At 40.2% G+C, this 15,174-nt stretch overlaps 1 long non-coding RNA gene across 1 annotated transcript; it reads left to right on the top strand.

Moving 5' to 3' along the window:
• The first annotated feature begins 375 nt into the window (after positions 1–375).
• Positions 376–14,260, top strand: LOC125911900 (uncharacterized). Its single transcript, XR_007454494.1, has 4 exons — positions 376–809; positions 2,709–2,762; positions 9,296–9,353; positions 9,869–14,260. It is a non-coding gene; the product is annotated as an uncharacterized LOC125911900 (long non-coding RNA).
• Positions 14,261–15,174: the final 914 nt, after the last annotated feature.

Here is a 15,174-nt window from a genome sequence, read left to right as displayed (position 1 = left end):
CCCAAGCCCCCAGCTCCGCTTGCCGGCCCAGAAGCCCAAAGAGATACAATGTTTCTGCCCTTGAACACACAGGCTGTAGAAGGAATTCGAATTTGGCCACAGCTAATGATTTTTTTTTTTTTTAAAGCAAATTCTGTTTATTTTGTACCATGTGGAGAAAATTTAAAAAAAGGAAACTATTCTCGTTTTGAAAACGGAATTGATCTTTCATCTAGAGGAATTATTTCAACCCTGGGTTGTTACGCAGGAGGTGGGCAACTTCTTTTAGAGTTGCAAGCAAAGGGTGATAAAGGAGACCCCTGGATTGGGGTGTGTGTGGAGGGGGTGGGGGGGGGCGGCAGGGGTCCAAGCCAAGCCAAACGGTTTTCTCACGTGCAAACTTGCAATCCAATCCATTCGGAGTTGAGCCTAGGATAGGAGGGGAAAATCTATTAAAAAAAAAAAAAAATCAGGAGCATCTCTGAGAGAAACCCTTTTCAACAAAATCAAGGACCAGAGAACCTCAGACCGACCCTAACGTTCCTGCTGTGAGGCCCGCGGGCTATGGAATCACGCACGTCACCTGGCCCCAGCAGGGCGGCCAGCTGAGGGGGTTCTTTTTATTTTATTTTCCTTTATTTTTTGAAGTTAAGGCTGAATCTCGGCTTCAGTGCTTTTGCCAACGTCTCCACTGACAGGAACCAGCAAACTTCAGGACACAAATGAGCGTCTTAATTTATTGATGCAAAACAGGTCTGATTGTCGCCCCCAATTCTCGGCGCGCTCGGTCCCCCACGCCCCCAGCTTCGGTCCCTCCATTTGATCTCAGGGTAAGGCCCCGCCGAACGGGCGGAGGAGCACGTGGGGGGGAGGGGAGGGTCGGTCCCCGCCCGCCCTCCCCCGGACCTGTCCCCGCCCGCGAACCCCGCGACCCCCGCCCCGCCGCCGGGTCAGCTGACCTGGGTCGCTAGCTAGCTTGCTCCCCGCCCGCCGCCCCGTTTCCGGTCCCCGGGGTCCGCGAGCTGCGCAAGGAGCGGGAGCGGCCGCAGCCGGGAGGTGATGCTGGGGGCTGATTACCATGAGAAAGGCTGTGCCTGGAAAAGCCTCCTCCACGCGACTGTCAATCTCTCTAAGGGAGGGGGGGGGGCGGGGACGGAAAGGGGCCCTGTAGGAGTCACCAGAAAACTTGGAGTAAGTTGGATGCGACGCAGGCCCGAGGAGGTGGCTTTCGCCTCAACTTGGAAGGCTGTGGCGTTAAGGGCGCGGACGCCAGCAGCCTCGCCAGGGAATTAAAAACTCAAAACCCTTCCTTTCCTCCCTCCTTCTTGCCCTCCTGTCAGCCCTCCCAGCCCTTTATCCTTATTTTCTTGAAATTCTTTCCCAATTGCATTTCCTACGTTCTCTTTTCTTTTGATCTGATTATCTTCCTTTTGCCATCTCTTGTTTTTTCTTAGCATCCCCTCCTCTCTCGCTCTGATTCTTTTGTGCCTCCTTTAAGGGTCCAGATTTATCATTTAGTTTTGAAAACACAGTGTTTAATATGTAATTAATCTACCAGCGGGAGGTCAGGGACGCCTTAACTAAAATAACTCCCTGGGTCATCAAGTTCACCAGGTGTCAGTGCCAAGTAAATCATAATCATGATCATAAATATAAATCAATAGCTTAGTAATCAAATGGTTTCTTATTCTGAATTGTATCAGCTCAAACTGACTTTTTAAAAGATACAACCTTCCTGGAAAAATTAATAAAATAGTTGACACAGGGAAATTATTGACAATTAAAACTGTGAAAAATTTTCATTTACAGTGATATTTTAGCAGTGCTTAATGGACTTTAGGAGTTATAATAGGTAATTTAAGGAAACTTAAACTGTGCTTTATCTTTTAATGTCTATTCACAAAGTGTAAAAAATTCCCAAGGCACTCTCCTCCCCACTCTCCTCTCTCCACTTCGGAGAGAAACATCATGTTTATTTTGTACTTGCTAAACACATTCACAACTTGAGTTGTTGGGTTGGTTTCTTGGCCAGGTTGACCCCTTCCCTGGCAGGTGAGTGAGCATGGGGCCATGTAGGTCATGAATGTGGCTATGTTTTTTGTTTTCCTTATTTTTTTTTTGCTTTTTGTTCATTTTGAGCACATTTGTTGTTACTTATTAAAATTCAGAGTTTGCACTTGTTTACAATTTGTTTACTTTGTTGCATTTTTAAAACTTGTTAGAAGTCAATTGAACATGTATATTAAGCCCCTTTTTAGGCCAAGAAAAATGAAGATGCATTAGAAAGATGCCTTTTATGCTTCATAATTATTAATTGACATTTTATGATGAATAATTAATCATTTGAATAATTTTGGTATCTCTGATCTGAACACATATTTGCATATCTAATGCTTGATTTTAACTGTGTTTTTTTAAAAAGAATTCATTCTCTCAGGACAAAGAAACAAAGTAACATTCTAATGTAAAATTTCTCTTTAACATTTGTGTAAGTTCATTGAATTGTATTATTCTTTCTAGATATCCATAAAACTTCTTAACAATTTGTAAACCACTTATGTAGCAATCACATACAAACATGTGACAAAACTACAATTAATTAGGAAAAACAATGCCCTATGTAAAATCAATTCGCTGTCCTCCCCAAATGCAGAGATGTGCACTAATTATGCACCATATTTTCATACTGGGATTTGATCATTGAACTTCTCGGTTGTCTATTTATACAGGTCAAAAGTGGATCATTGAGGCAGTTGACAAATAATTAAGACGTGGTACTTAAGGTAATTTTACATTATTTTTTTTTACTTATTAGTATGTGCACTGGTGTAAAGTTATTTCAAAATGATCACGCAAATATATCCCTGGAATTTGTATATCCCTGTGTCAGTTGAAGTTCAAAGTATCTATTTTGGATACTAACAGTGCAGATGATTACCTGTATGATTACAGGCAATTTTCTCTAAATTTGTCTGCTTATCAACAATGTGGGTACATTAATAGTGTTCATTCCTTAGGGCTTTTATTGAGAATTTAATGAAGTAATACATGAAATGTCATTATGGTGTAGCTTTATTGTTATAATGAAAAATTGAAAAAATAATGTGGAACATACAGATCAATTAAAGACAGTATAAATTAATTTTGACTACCAAAAACAACTATTTAACTTTTAGTATCATTCATAATTTTCCTATTGAGAGATGAGTACTATGTCATTAAAGTGAAGAAATAAAATGGAAAACATCATAAGATTTATGGCTGGTTTATGATTCTTTAGACCTGTTCAAAGGATGTGTAGCCACAGACGTGAGAATAAATACAGTATTTCTTTATTATGTTAGTTCAGCAGTTAATTTATTGTATTCAAGATGGTCATAATTTGGTTATAAATATCAGACTTCTTTTAATCCAAGTGTTTAAGCTTGAAGTTTCTCGTGTTCTTTAGTAACACGAGTAATACTGTCTTTGAGTGTAAGGGTTAAATGTGCAAAAGCTCAGAAGCGGTCTTGAGTAAGAATTGTGAGGAAAAAAAAAAAAGGCAAACTTACAAATTTGGAGACCAGGAATTTGGCTGTCAGACCGTTATTTGCTGTCAGACCATTCATAATGAACTGAACATTCCCTTTTGGAATTGTAGTTATCCTGGGGTTTGTGCTAATTCCAAGTACCTATAGTGGGGGAGAAAATCAGTTTATTAAATGGAAAATGAAATTCCCTAGCCTCTTAAATATCCACAAGGCCAGATTTTCTTTTTGATGCAAAAGCTGAAAAATCAATGCAAATGCTAAGGGGAAAAAAAACTATTGCGATTTTTAATCCCAACACTGATGGCTTTTTGTTGTTGTTGTTTTCTCTGACTCCTCAAAACACTGAAAGTGTCCTTAATTGTTTCCTGTCTCTAAGGACCCATTCCGTGCTCCTCATAGGTCAAAGCCACCAAAAGGGCCATTTGGACATCAGACTAGGGGCTCAGAGTGACCTGTACCTTTTACTTTTTCCCTTTTTGAAGGGAAATGGGACCAGCAATTGTTTGTACCTACAGATTGTCTGGTGACCTGGAAATAGCTTCATACTGCTTTGTGGTCTTCTTTAATAGTCCTTATTCTGTTAAGAGGTCAAAGTTATAAACTTTGTACTCTACTCAGTTCTAATGTACTATTCGGGGGTGATTTTTTTTTTTTCAGTTATTTCAGATACTTAAATGTAAAAACCTTCTTCTCAAAAGTGATCTTCTTCATGATAATCACAACTATGAAATGGTAATAGCTAAGGAAAAAAACCCAAACCTGCTTCTCTATGCCTGGCAGTTTTAGATGTGACCTAGAGAGAATTGATGACTTTCTCTAGAATTTAAGTGTCTGGTTCTGTGTGGACCTTTGAATGTGTCAGGCCCATCTTCGTGGCCAAGGCCAGGCACATCTCACTCAGTATCATCTCACCTTTCGAGATATACTTCTGAACCGCTTGTGCCCACCCACCCTGCGCCCTGCATTATGATCGACTTCCAATCTTCCTGGATGAGTGGGTTAGTCCTTGTGTTTCCACGTATGGCTTATTTTGCCTTTTGGACCTAATGCTTCGGCTCATTTTTCTAGTTACAACATTGGCTCAAGTCAAACACTCAGGTCAAATGCTTTCTCTAGCTTTGTTGTCTGTTGCTTCACAGTTCAGTTCGGTCTTCTCTCCAGGACCCCCAGCTCAGGGAAAGCTCCCATGCGTGGGTCCCTTCTGGCTCACCCTGACCCCAGTGTTGCGCCCAAGCACAGGACAAGTCAGTGATGAAGATCATGAATAGTTTTTATTTTCTGTACAATTTCTTTTGTCACTTGTTGAGTGCAAACTGAACATCAATGTATTTGACACTAGCTTCTTTATATTCTCCTCAATGATAGCATATTATAAAGGCAAAGATACAAATGTTGAAATTAGATGAATTGGATTTGATTTCATGCATTTTGTGTACTAATTATATATTGAGAACAAGATATTAAACTCCTGTGAACCTCATTTTAAAAATGAGCAAAAGAGGGGCACCTGGCTGGCTTGGTCAGTAGAGCACGTGACTCTTGATCTTGGGGTTGTGAGTTCGAGCCTCATGTTGGGCATAGAGATTAATTAAGAAAAATAAAAAGAGCAAAAGAACACTTAGATTTAAGCTAGTTGTGGTGAAAAAAAATAACAATATATGTAAAATGTCTGATTCAGGACAGGCATATCAGTACATAGGAAAATCTGGGACCTATCAATACATAGGAATTCCTGGGTAGCTCAGTCTGTTGAGTGACTTCTGATAGTGGCTCAGGTCACGATCTTGCGGTCATGGGTTTGAGCCCCACATTGGGCTCTGTGCTGAGCTGCTGAATGCAGAGCCTGCTTGGGATTCTCTCTCTCCCTCTCTCTCTGACCCTCCCCCACATGTGCACACATTCTCTCTCTCGAAATAAAACAAACATTTAAAAAATACATAGGAGTTTTTTCCCATGAATTACCTGAAAAACATGAAGTTAAGTTATAAAAAAGTAGAGTAGATGTAGCATATGCTTAATTATTATTATAATTATTTTATTGTTATTTAATTGTTTTAACTATTTTATGATTTACTAGGAATTATTTAACTGGTTCTTTCATTGTACAGAAATCAATGCTCACTGATAACAAAGTTAGAAAACTACCATGGAATTTCTCAATTTGTAGTGGGAAAGGTCAGGTGTTCATGATAATAAACATCACGATACTAGCCCCTGAGACTCCATTTTTCACATGGCCATTTGTCATTGTAAGGAAAAATATTTTCCCACCTCATTCTCTCCGTATGACCTGGCATGGGAGGAAGTAGTCTTGTAGCCAGCTTAGCATGGCCAGGAAGTATCAGAGATCCTATTTGTGCTAGGTAAAAAGAAGAGGCTCTTAACACCGTCCAAAGCTCTTTACTGACCCTCACCCAAACTTCAGAAGATTGAAGGGATTGCGGAGTGGGTAGAAGGGATGTAATAGCACTGAGAAATTTTCCTGCAATATCTTCTTCCCATCCCCCCCAGTCAAGTGCTGAAACATCTACCTAAAAAAATGAAAATAAAAGTAAGACTACGTATGTAGCGCAGACATTGCTTCACTCTCCTGCCTGTAAATCTGGGAGCAGGGTTGTGTCAGCAGGCCCTGGCATGATCTACTGTGTATGTGACTTTTCTACCCCATGCCCTAGAAAGGAGGGCGTCAGGGGAGGACTGGGCCGTGGACACAGGGACAGAGCATATTTTTCTAGTGGTTCTACTACTGTGCAAACCAGGCTTCTTTCTCTCTCTCTGGAACTGACTTTGACACACACACACAATCTGTTCCTATTAGGTTTTCCCTTGGCCATTGTGGAACCATAAGTATGGCTCCTGTGGCAAAGGGGTATTTTTTCTGGGTTGAGGGAAGCTGGTATTTCTATTGTTCTTGGCACATGGCTAGTACCCTTCTAGACAAGAGGGACAGAACAAAACTGAATGTTCACAGAAAATTCTTGGTCTTTCAAAACAAGAAGGAAAAATTAAAACCTCATTCTTTTAAAGCTTAATTTATCTATCTCATAAGTATTTGGAATTTCAGTTTAGAGAAATCAGCATGATCCTGAGGTGTATTATTACCTACTATCATCTGGCATTTATATAGGATATTGAAAAATTATTTACAATAGTTTGCCATGGTCATTAGGTAAAGATGATCTCTACTTCTACTAGGGAGGGTTCTTGTGTGCTTGAGGAGAATGTTCAGGATTGGGTGAAGTATGTTTTGCAATTTGAAATCACTTTGAACTTTGGATTTGGGGCAAAGTAATGTGTTTTATGATACTGAAGCAAAACCATCACTTGGAAAATTTTTTGAAGTTTATTTATTTTGAGAGAGAGAGAGTGAGGGAGCAGGGGAGAGGCAGAGAGAGAAAATCCCAAGCAGGCTCTGCACTATCAGCATAGAACCTGACATGGGGCTCGAACTCATAAACGGTGAGATAATGACCTGAGCTCAAATCAAAAATTGGCTGCTTACCCAACTAAGCCACCCAGGCACCCCATCACTTGGAAATTTTTAATCGTTGCTTCACTTAGGATCTTTAAACAGTAATTTATTTGACAAAGGAAGATGATCTACCCCTGATGTATCTTTCCCAATCCCCTAAGACAGTGCCTGTTATATAGTAAATATTTGTTGTCTTTTGTGGAATCTGCCGTTCATTAAAAAGCTTTAAAGGGAAGTAAAGTGAGCTCCTGTTTCACACTTGTAACGGCTTGAGATGAGCACGAGCATAGATGAGGGTAGCAGGCGGGGACCATGGACACTTAGACTCACACACTTCCTTTTTATCAAGTTAGGCTGGCTTATTTCCCTTCCGCTGTATCAGCTTTACACATGGCCTCAGATAAACGAAGGAGCATATGCAGAATTATGTGTATATATTTGTCTTTCTCTTTAAATGGCTCTGATGAGCCTTCTCGTGGTTGATTTTTAAGTAAATATATTAAAATTTAATAAGAGGTTTTCTCTGAAAAAGGAAAGAAATCATAAGGAGGAAATGGACCGGACTAGTACAAGTATGATTTGCTTATGCCGCCAAGTGTGAAGTTGCACTTGAGAATAAATGATCTCCTCACCTGCTAACACCACACAAGAGCTGAAGAAGGAAAACAAAGAAGGTGTAGGGTTGTGTTTTGTTTCTCCTTTAAGTAAACGAACAGGCTCCATCAGCACAGGGGTAGATGATTTTCCTGCCAGGAGTTTCATTTTCACGTAGAACAGTAACTGGTTGCTCAAAAGTCCAGAGGTGAAAAGTATGAGCCCTATTTACAATGCTTTGCTTCTCCAGTACCCTTCCCTCTCTCTTCTTCCTTCCCCTTCAGGTCCTATTTCTCAGGGCCCTCACCTCCTCTTACCCTTGTTTTGGTGTTCTCTGCTGAGAGGAAAAACTATCTTCCAAAGTTAGCCTTGTCCACAGCCTTCAACAGGCTTAGCTTTTTAAATAATAAGCTATGATGCTAAGATTAGAAATTTCCACTATATTGCAGAAAACTTCCCAGAGGAAACAGAATGCTTACGTGAAATATTATAAGGAAGGCCAGTTCAATACTATTGCTGTCTGCCTTGTGCCTAGCATAGAGCTTGGTGGCTGAGAGGTTCTGAATAATGTCTGCCGAATGAATGGATGCTTGCATGCATGAATACTGTATAAAAAAAGCCAGACGTAAGACAACAGATGCCATTTGTGCCACATGGCAAATAGGAGTTAAAAGGTATTAACGTAGGCACAAAAATCACCTGTGGTCATAAACAGGAGTCTGGCATTATTTTTGAGTGTTGAGTATTTTATTTCCAAAATGAAATACTGAAATCATTTGCCAAGCAATAGAGATATAACAGTCCCTCAGTCACTCACTTGCAAAGGAAATTTTCAATACAAATAAAGTCATACATATTTATACTAGGGTAATTCAAAATAACTTCCTCACATAAGCACTGCTACGTTCAAATAAAATCTTGCCAACACTTCTGAGTACATTGCTTTAAGAAAAAAAAAAATGCTCCCTGTAGCGTCCGAACTATTTAAAAATCTTGCCAGCTTCTTCAACATACATCAGTTATCTCTCTTTAAATCACTGACAAGAATTTAAAAACTGCTTCATCAGAACAACTGTTACCCTTTCTCATACTCTAGTTAGAACCTGATCTTCTAAAAAAGACCATATTTACAGCTTCTTTTGAAATTTTGAAACCATTTGGCTGATATGTTTTTGCTACATTTTCTTTCCCTGATTTAATTACTGGGGACATTTGCATGAAAACAGGAGGACAGAGACATAAGATTTTTGTCTTATGAGTTCATCTGTTTCTGATGCTTATTCCCCACCTGAGATCAGTGTTTGTTTTATTATAATTGGGAATCCAGGAGCAAGATTAGAAACGAAGTTGTTGGAAATGAAATAAAGTTCAGAAATAGGGATATGGGAGGCTAAGAGATTGTGGATGGTATGATAATGAATTTTCTTCTAGGTTACTTATTTAAGAATAGTCCTCAAGTCAGTGACATATGGCGTGTTATTGAAAAGGTTAAAAAACCAAGGAGCTTAAGGAACTGGGTTGTTTGTGCTTCCCTAAGAAAACCACACTCAGGCAGCCACTACTCTGTCATAGATGCTAAGAAGCATTGGAGAAAATAGTGAAGGAGGCGAACCCAGGTCATATAGGAAGTCTAGACATGGCCACCAGAAGTGAGGAAGGAGATAAAGCCGAATGGCCCACTAATTCTGACCACCTTGCAAATGCTTGTGATTTTTCACAGGAGAATCAGAGAAGACTATCGGGAGGAATTCAGACCATCTTCACCTGGATTTTCATGGGTACGTAGAAATGTACATGGTCAGAGCTGAAGGGATAATCTAACTTTTGACTTTCTCCTATATTCTGCAGCTTATTGAAGGGCACAACGGTCCATCCCAAGTCTTCCAAGCCCAAATCCTGGGGTGACTTTTAACTCCTTTTTAAAATTTTTTTAAAAGTTTATTTATTTTTGAGAAAGGGAGAGAGAGAATGCATGAGTGAGGGAGGGGGGAGAGAGAGAGGGAAGGAGGGAGAGAATCCCAAGCAGGCTCCATGCTGTCAGCAACAGGAGCCCTCTGTGGGCTTAGACCCACGAACTGTGAGATTGTGATCTGAGCCGAAATCAAGAGCCAGATGCTTAACCCGCTAAGCCACCCAGGTGCCCCTTGACTCTTTTCTTAAAAAAAAAAAAAAAAAAAAAAAAAAAAATCCATATTTAATGAGTCAGCAAATGCTAACGATCTTACCTCCACAAGTTCCTGACATGTGCTCACGTTTCCCAAATCCTCCACACTTTCATCTTACCCTATTTCAGGTACTTGTCATCTCTTTCCTGGAACGCTGTGCCTACCTCCCGACTGGCTTTCCTGTTTCCAGTCTTTCCTCCCTCGTATCTATTCTCCATCACCGGTATGAGTCATTGATCTGCAACAACATCTTTCTGACTGTGTCACCACTGAGCCTACAAACCATCAGCAGTTCCCAATGACATGACTGTGGTATTCCTCAAACTCAGCGAACCTCAGAGATGGACCCCTGAGGGTGGGTGTTTAAATATTTATGAATATTGTTTTGAAATGATAACCTTTCAATTAAACTTTGTACCTCTTCCATAGTTTTGGATAAAATCGAGAATCCAAGAAACCGGGCCAGTTTAATCCTGCCTGTCCCCACGGTTTGAATACTGCAGCATTTCTTATGCCTATGCCATAAACCACAGGTTCTTTAGCCAAGCACATGAGGCTCTCTTGGGTGGAACACATTCTCTTCTTCATTTTCGTCTCCTGCCAATCTTCAAAGGGCACATTACCCTTTTGTACTATTGCTTGTATTTCCCCTTAAACAAGCCATATTATTTCCAATGTTAGGGCCTTTGCACCTATGCTTTTTACTGGGAGTATTCTCTCCTTTCCCTTCATGTGGCTGACTTGAGCGTTCATTCTTTAACTCAGCTCACATGTCATCTCCTCCTAGAAGTCTGAGGCTGGCTCTTCTGTGTCCTCACAGCACTTCACACTCTGCACTGCTGTGTTGCCTTTATGTGTCTTCTTTCAACTAGAACAAGGCTTCTCTGAGGCCAGGGACACTGCCTCTTTCATCTTTATACTCTCGTCTGGTCCAAATGTTCTATCTCCCAGAATCGATTTATTGAAGGCCTAATTCCCAATGTGATGGTATGTGGAGGTGGGGCATTTGGGAAGTAATCAGGTTGAGATGAGGTCATGAGGGTGGGTGCCCAAGGTGAGATTAGTGCCCTTGTAAGAAAAAGGACACAGAGAGCTTGCTGTCCCCATGCACAGTGGCTGTCTACAAGGTAGGAAGCCAGTTCTCACCAGGAAGTGAATACACTGGCACCTTGATCTTAGAATTCCCAGCTTTCAGAGCCATGAAGAGTAAATGTCTATTGTTTATGCCACGCAGTCTATGGTATGCTGTATAGTAGTCTGAGCTAAGGCATACCCTCGACTCCTAGTAAGTATCTGGCACACGGTGGACACTTAAAAATACATTTTGAAGTGAACGTGAATGTCATGGTAGGAGCTGATTTTCACTGCTGAACAAAGAACACCAAGCACACGCATGTTCTGCAGATGATGCATTTAGCCACAGGAGCAACGCAGCTTCCCTGCACTTCATATTAACAGGGGGCCCCCCCAATCGGAAAGGTCTCATTGTAGTTTGCAATGACTTGTATTTAGATTAGACAAGCATTTGTGAAAGTATTCGAATAAAAATAACTTTCACATGTAAAACATTTTCAAATTTCAAAGCTTTTGCATATGTATTATCTTCACTTGATCCTTACAATAAACTTTCAAGGTTGGCAGATATTATTATGCCCCATTTGGAAAAGGAGGAAATTAAGATTTTGATGGAGTCAGATGAAATAAACCCATTTTGGAAGCCCCAAGTATGTTTCAGATATGGAATCATCTTTGTGAAACTGGCCAAGGGCAAATTTTAGTACTCTTTTGTGACAGATGAGGAAACAGAGTGTTGAAGGGACTGGCTCAGAGTCATAGCAGAGTGCCATCAAAATGGAGTTGAATTCTACCCTGTGACTTAGATTAGTTCTGATACATACATGTACAAATATGTGTACACATTAGAAAGGGAGCCTTGGTTTTAGGAGAGCAACCTGAAGAAATTTTTTCTCTTCTCTTCCATAACTGGTTTGTCACTTGTCTTTAGTACATAAAAGCACCAAGTCATAAATAGTTGGTCAAGAGAGTGGTTTGGGAACAAAATTGGAAAATTATTTGGGTTTATTTGAGATGGGAGAGTAGGGGCAGCCGGGATCATATAGATACTGAACATTGAAAAATAATTTTTTCTTTTTGTCATGAAGTCACAAAATTATTAGTTTTAAGTAAAGATAAGGAGGCTATCTCAATATATTCTACCTATAGTTTTCTGGACTTTTTGCTGATGAATGTGAAGCCCAAGAAAAGGTATATTTATTATAGTTCTGTTGTTGAATGAAAATGCTACTTCCAGTAAGGGGCTGTCTTTTCCTTCTGTTTACTTAGAATTTTATAAAGCAAAGTTGGCAAATACTCTTTTGAAGGGAGAAAAACTTCACATGTTAAGATGGTAGATAAAAACATATTATTTGTGCTTCAATTCTCTCTTGAGAGGCCAGTAATACAAACTAAATTCTGTATATACTATGAAACAACAACTGAATGCAAAGATATTTATAATCTTCCTCCTACCTACCCCTAGACATTGGTTAAATGGTTTTTGAAAGTGTGCCCTTATGTGTAAATATGTTAAAGTTTAATTTTTCTTTTTAAGGTTTATTCATTTTTCAGAGACAGAGAGAGACAGAGCGTGAGCAGGGGACGGGCAGAGAGAGAGAGGGAGACACAGAATCGAAATAGGCTCCAGGCTCCAGGTTCCGAGCTGTCTGCACAGAGCTCGACACAGGGCCAGAACTCACAGACTGCAAGATCATGACCTGAGCAAAAGTCGGATGCTTAACCGACTGAGCCACCCAGGCACCCCAATATGTTAAAGTTTAAATGTGTTTACTAATGCATCAGGATTATTGGCCAATTAATAAATTCAAATATGTGATGGGGCACTTCATGTCCTAAACAAATGAACTGCTTGACAATTACACACGTGTATCACATATTTATTCATTCAGCAAATGCTTACCAATTCCCTACTATGTGTTGGACTCCATGCCGAGAATAAGGATACAGACCTAATCGTTGCAGGCTGGCAGGGAAGACAGATTGTGCGTGATGAATGCTATTGGGAATATAGACAGCAGGCCATCCAGCCAAATGATAGCTACAAAATAAAGTGAAGGCAAGAGTAGATCTTCCTAATGCACAAAAGGTCAGGTCTTTGAAATCCATTAACCACCACTGAAATTAGTTTAAATCACCTGTGACATGTTATAACCCTTCCAGGCTGGGCTAAAGGCATGTTGGGACCTCAGAGCAGGCTCGGAGGGAGTGAGGAGAAAGTCTAATGTCAGAACTTCAGGGAGGGAGGCCAATGTTTCAACGACAGTAGCTGGAGGGCTTTGATGCACAAAGTTCATGAGAAGCTGACCTCAACATCCAGGGCTCTTTCAGGTGCTCAGTGGCTCTTCTTGCCAAGTATGAGGCAGTACCTCTTACTTTCTGAGGGGTTCTGTTTCAGTGGAAGTAGGACTCCAATCAGCTACTGGGTCTCATGGATAGGCTCTGGTGACTGACAGGAGGCTACTGGTAAGGGCTAGACAGATTATCGGGGGAGGAGCCTTAAACTGGGGTTCAGGCCAGGGCACTTGTTCCAGGAGAGAACCAAATGATGAAATGGGCACCAAAGCAGATACAGTGAATAATCAGAAGGGATTGGGTATTGGGAGCTGCTCCTTATGAGGCTCTAGGGTGTCTTGTGCTCCTTAGGTGTCAGTCTCGGTCTCTCTTTCCTCAGTGCCCTCGTCCTGCCACCACAGCTGCTCTCTCTCTCTTTCTCTCTCTCTCACCTATTGGTTTGTATTCCAATACTATCTGTGATGCCCAAATATTGAGTAAGGCTTCTCTGTACACCAAGAGCAATTAATAGCTTCTGAGTGTGGATTTGGCTTTTGTGGAGACAATATTATTTCAGTGTCAGTTCATTAGAACACAGGTGGTGCCTGGGTTTTCACTGCAAAAGGTATGATGCTTGAAATTTAAACAAATATAAACAAACAATTCAGTATTTTGATTCATTTATTATTAACTGTAATGGCTATAATTTTTTTAGCCTAAAACAACAACAACAAAAAAAGGATAGCAAAACTATAAAGAAGTCTTTAATTAGTAGATTGTATGAATTTTGTTTCCTTAGGTATCTTTACCCTTTAAAAAAATTTTTTTTAATGTTTAATGAGAGACAGGGATGTGAGTGGGGGAAGGGCAGAGAGTGAGGAGGGAGAGAATCCCAAGCAGGCTCCGCTCTGTCAGTGCGGAGCCCAATGTGGGGCTCCAACTCACCAAACCGCAAGATCATGACCTGAGTTGAAACTGAGAGTCCCAAGAGTAGGTCCTTTAAATGACTGAGCCACCCAGACACACCCCAGGCATCTTTACTCTTAACTTGTGAGAACGAAATAGTACATATGCTTATCTAGTTACCATGTAGGATTAAGTCTTTAGAAATAGACCCAATAGATTTAAGTTTATCATTTGTTTATGTTTTTGCTCAACTTTATTTTTTTAAAACTCACATTAGAGATGGGACTTTATTTTCTGTTTGAATGTAAGTTCATCTTATATCCATGTTTCCACGTATGCATGTATATGTGTGTGTGTGTGTATTTACTTATATATGCGTATTTATATATGTATTTATATGTGTGTGTGTGTGTGTGTGTATATATATATATATATATATATACACACACACACATATTTAAAAGTGGATCTACACAGCACATGCTTTAACTCGACCACTTACCACTTGGGCAAGTGATTTTAGCCAAGTCCCTTACCTTCATTGGGCCTCAGTTTCTATGTGTAAAAACATAAGATAATAGCACCAACCTAAGGGGACCATGATTTAGAGCAAATGACACAGTGGGATCCAAGTGTGTGTTAATTATAAAGTGCTAAAGCAGGTGCTTGGTATTTATATTCAGATGCAGGTTATGCCCACATCATTTATATTAAAATATGAATGTGTTCAAAAGCTCAACCACTTCCTGAGGCAAGAAATGTGAAATGGCAATGACTAAAAGGGTCAGTGAAACTCTTGGCTTCTAACCAATCCTGTACAAAATCTTTCCTAACCACATATTTTAAAAGATGAGGAAAGATAAAGGAATGAGAACTGCCCTTTTTCTCTAACCCTTAAAATATTTTTTTCTTCCCAAGAAACTGAGCTATAAGAAGCTTGAGGCCTAACTCCAAACTGAAGGTGGTGGTCATGCAAAGGATTGCTTAGAATGTTGTATTTATGAAAGTGAGGTGCCATGAATATGTACTCGTATCAGACAGAGGTGGACATGATCAGAACAAGCTTGTTCACAGAGCCCTTCTCTCTCCTTGGCCATGAGTCACAAAAATCTGACATCTGGATGTGAAATGCTTCCTTGAACAAAAGTTGAAATGCATGTGTGTGTGTGTGTGTGTGTGT

The sequence above is a fragment of the Panthera uncia genome (assembly GCF_023721935.1).
Source record: "Panthera uncia isolate 11264 chromosome C1 unlocalized genomic scaffold, Puncia_PCG_1.0 HiC_scaffold_3, whole genome shotgun sequence".
NCBI classification, from domain to species: Eukaryota; Metazoa; Chordata; class Mammalia; order Carnivora; family Felidae; genus Panthera; species Panthera uncia.
This window is presented reverse-complemented; position numbering and strand designations above follow the sequence as displayed.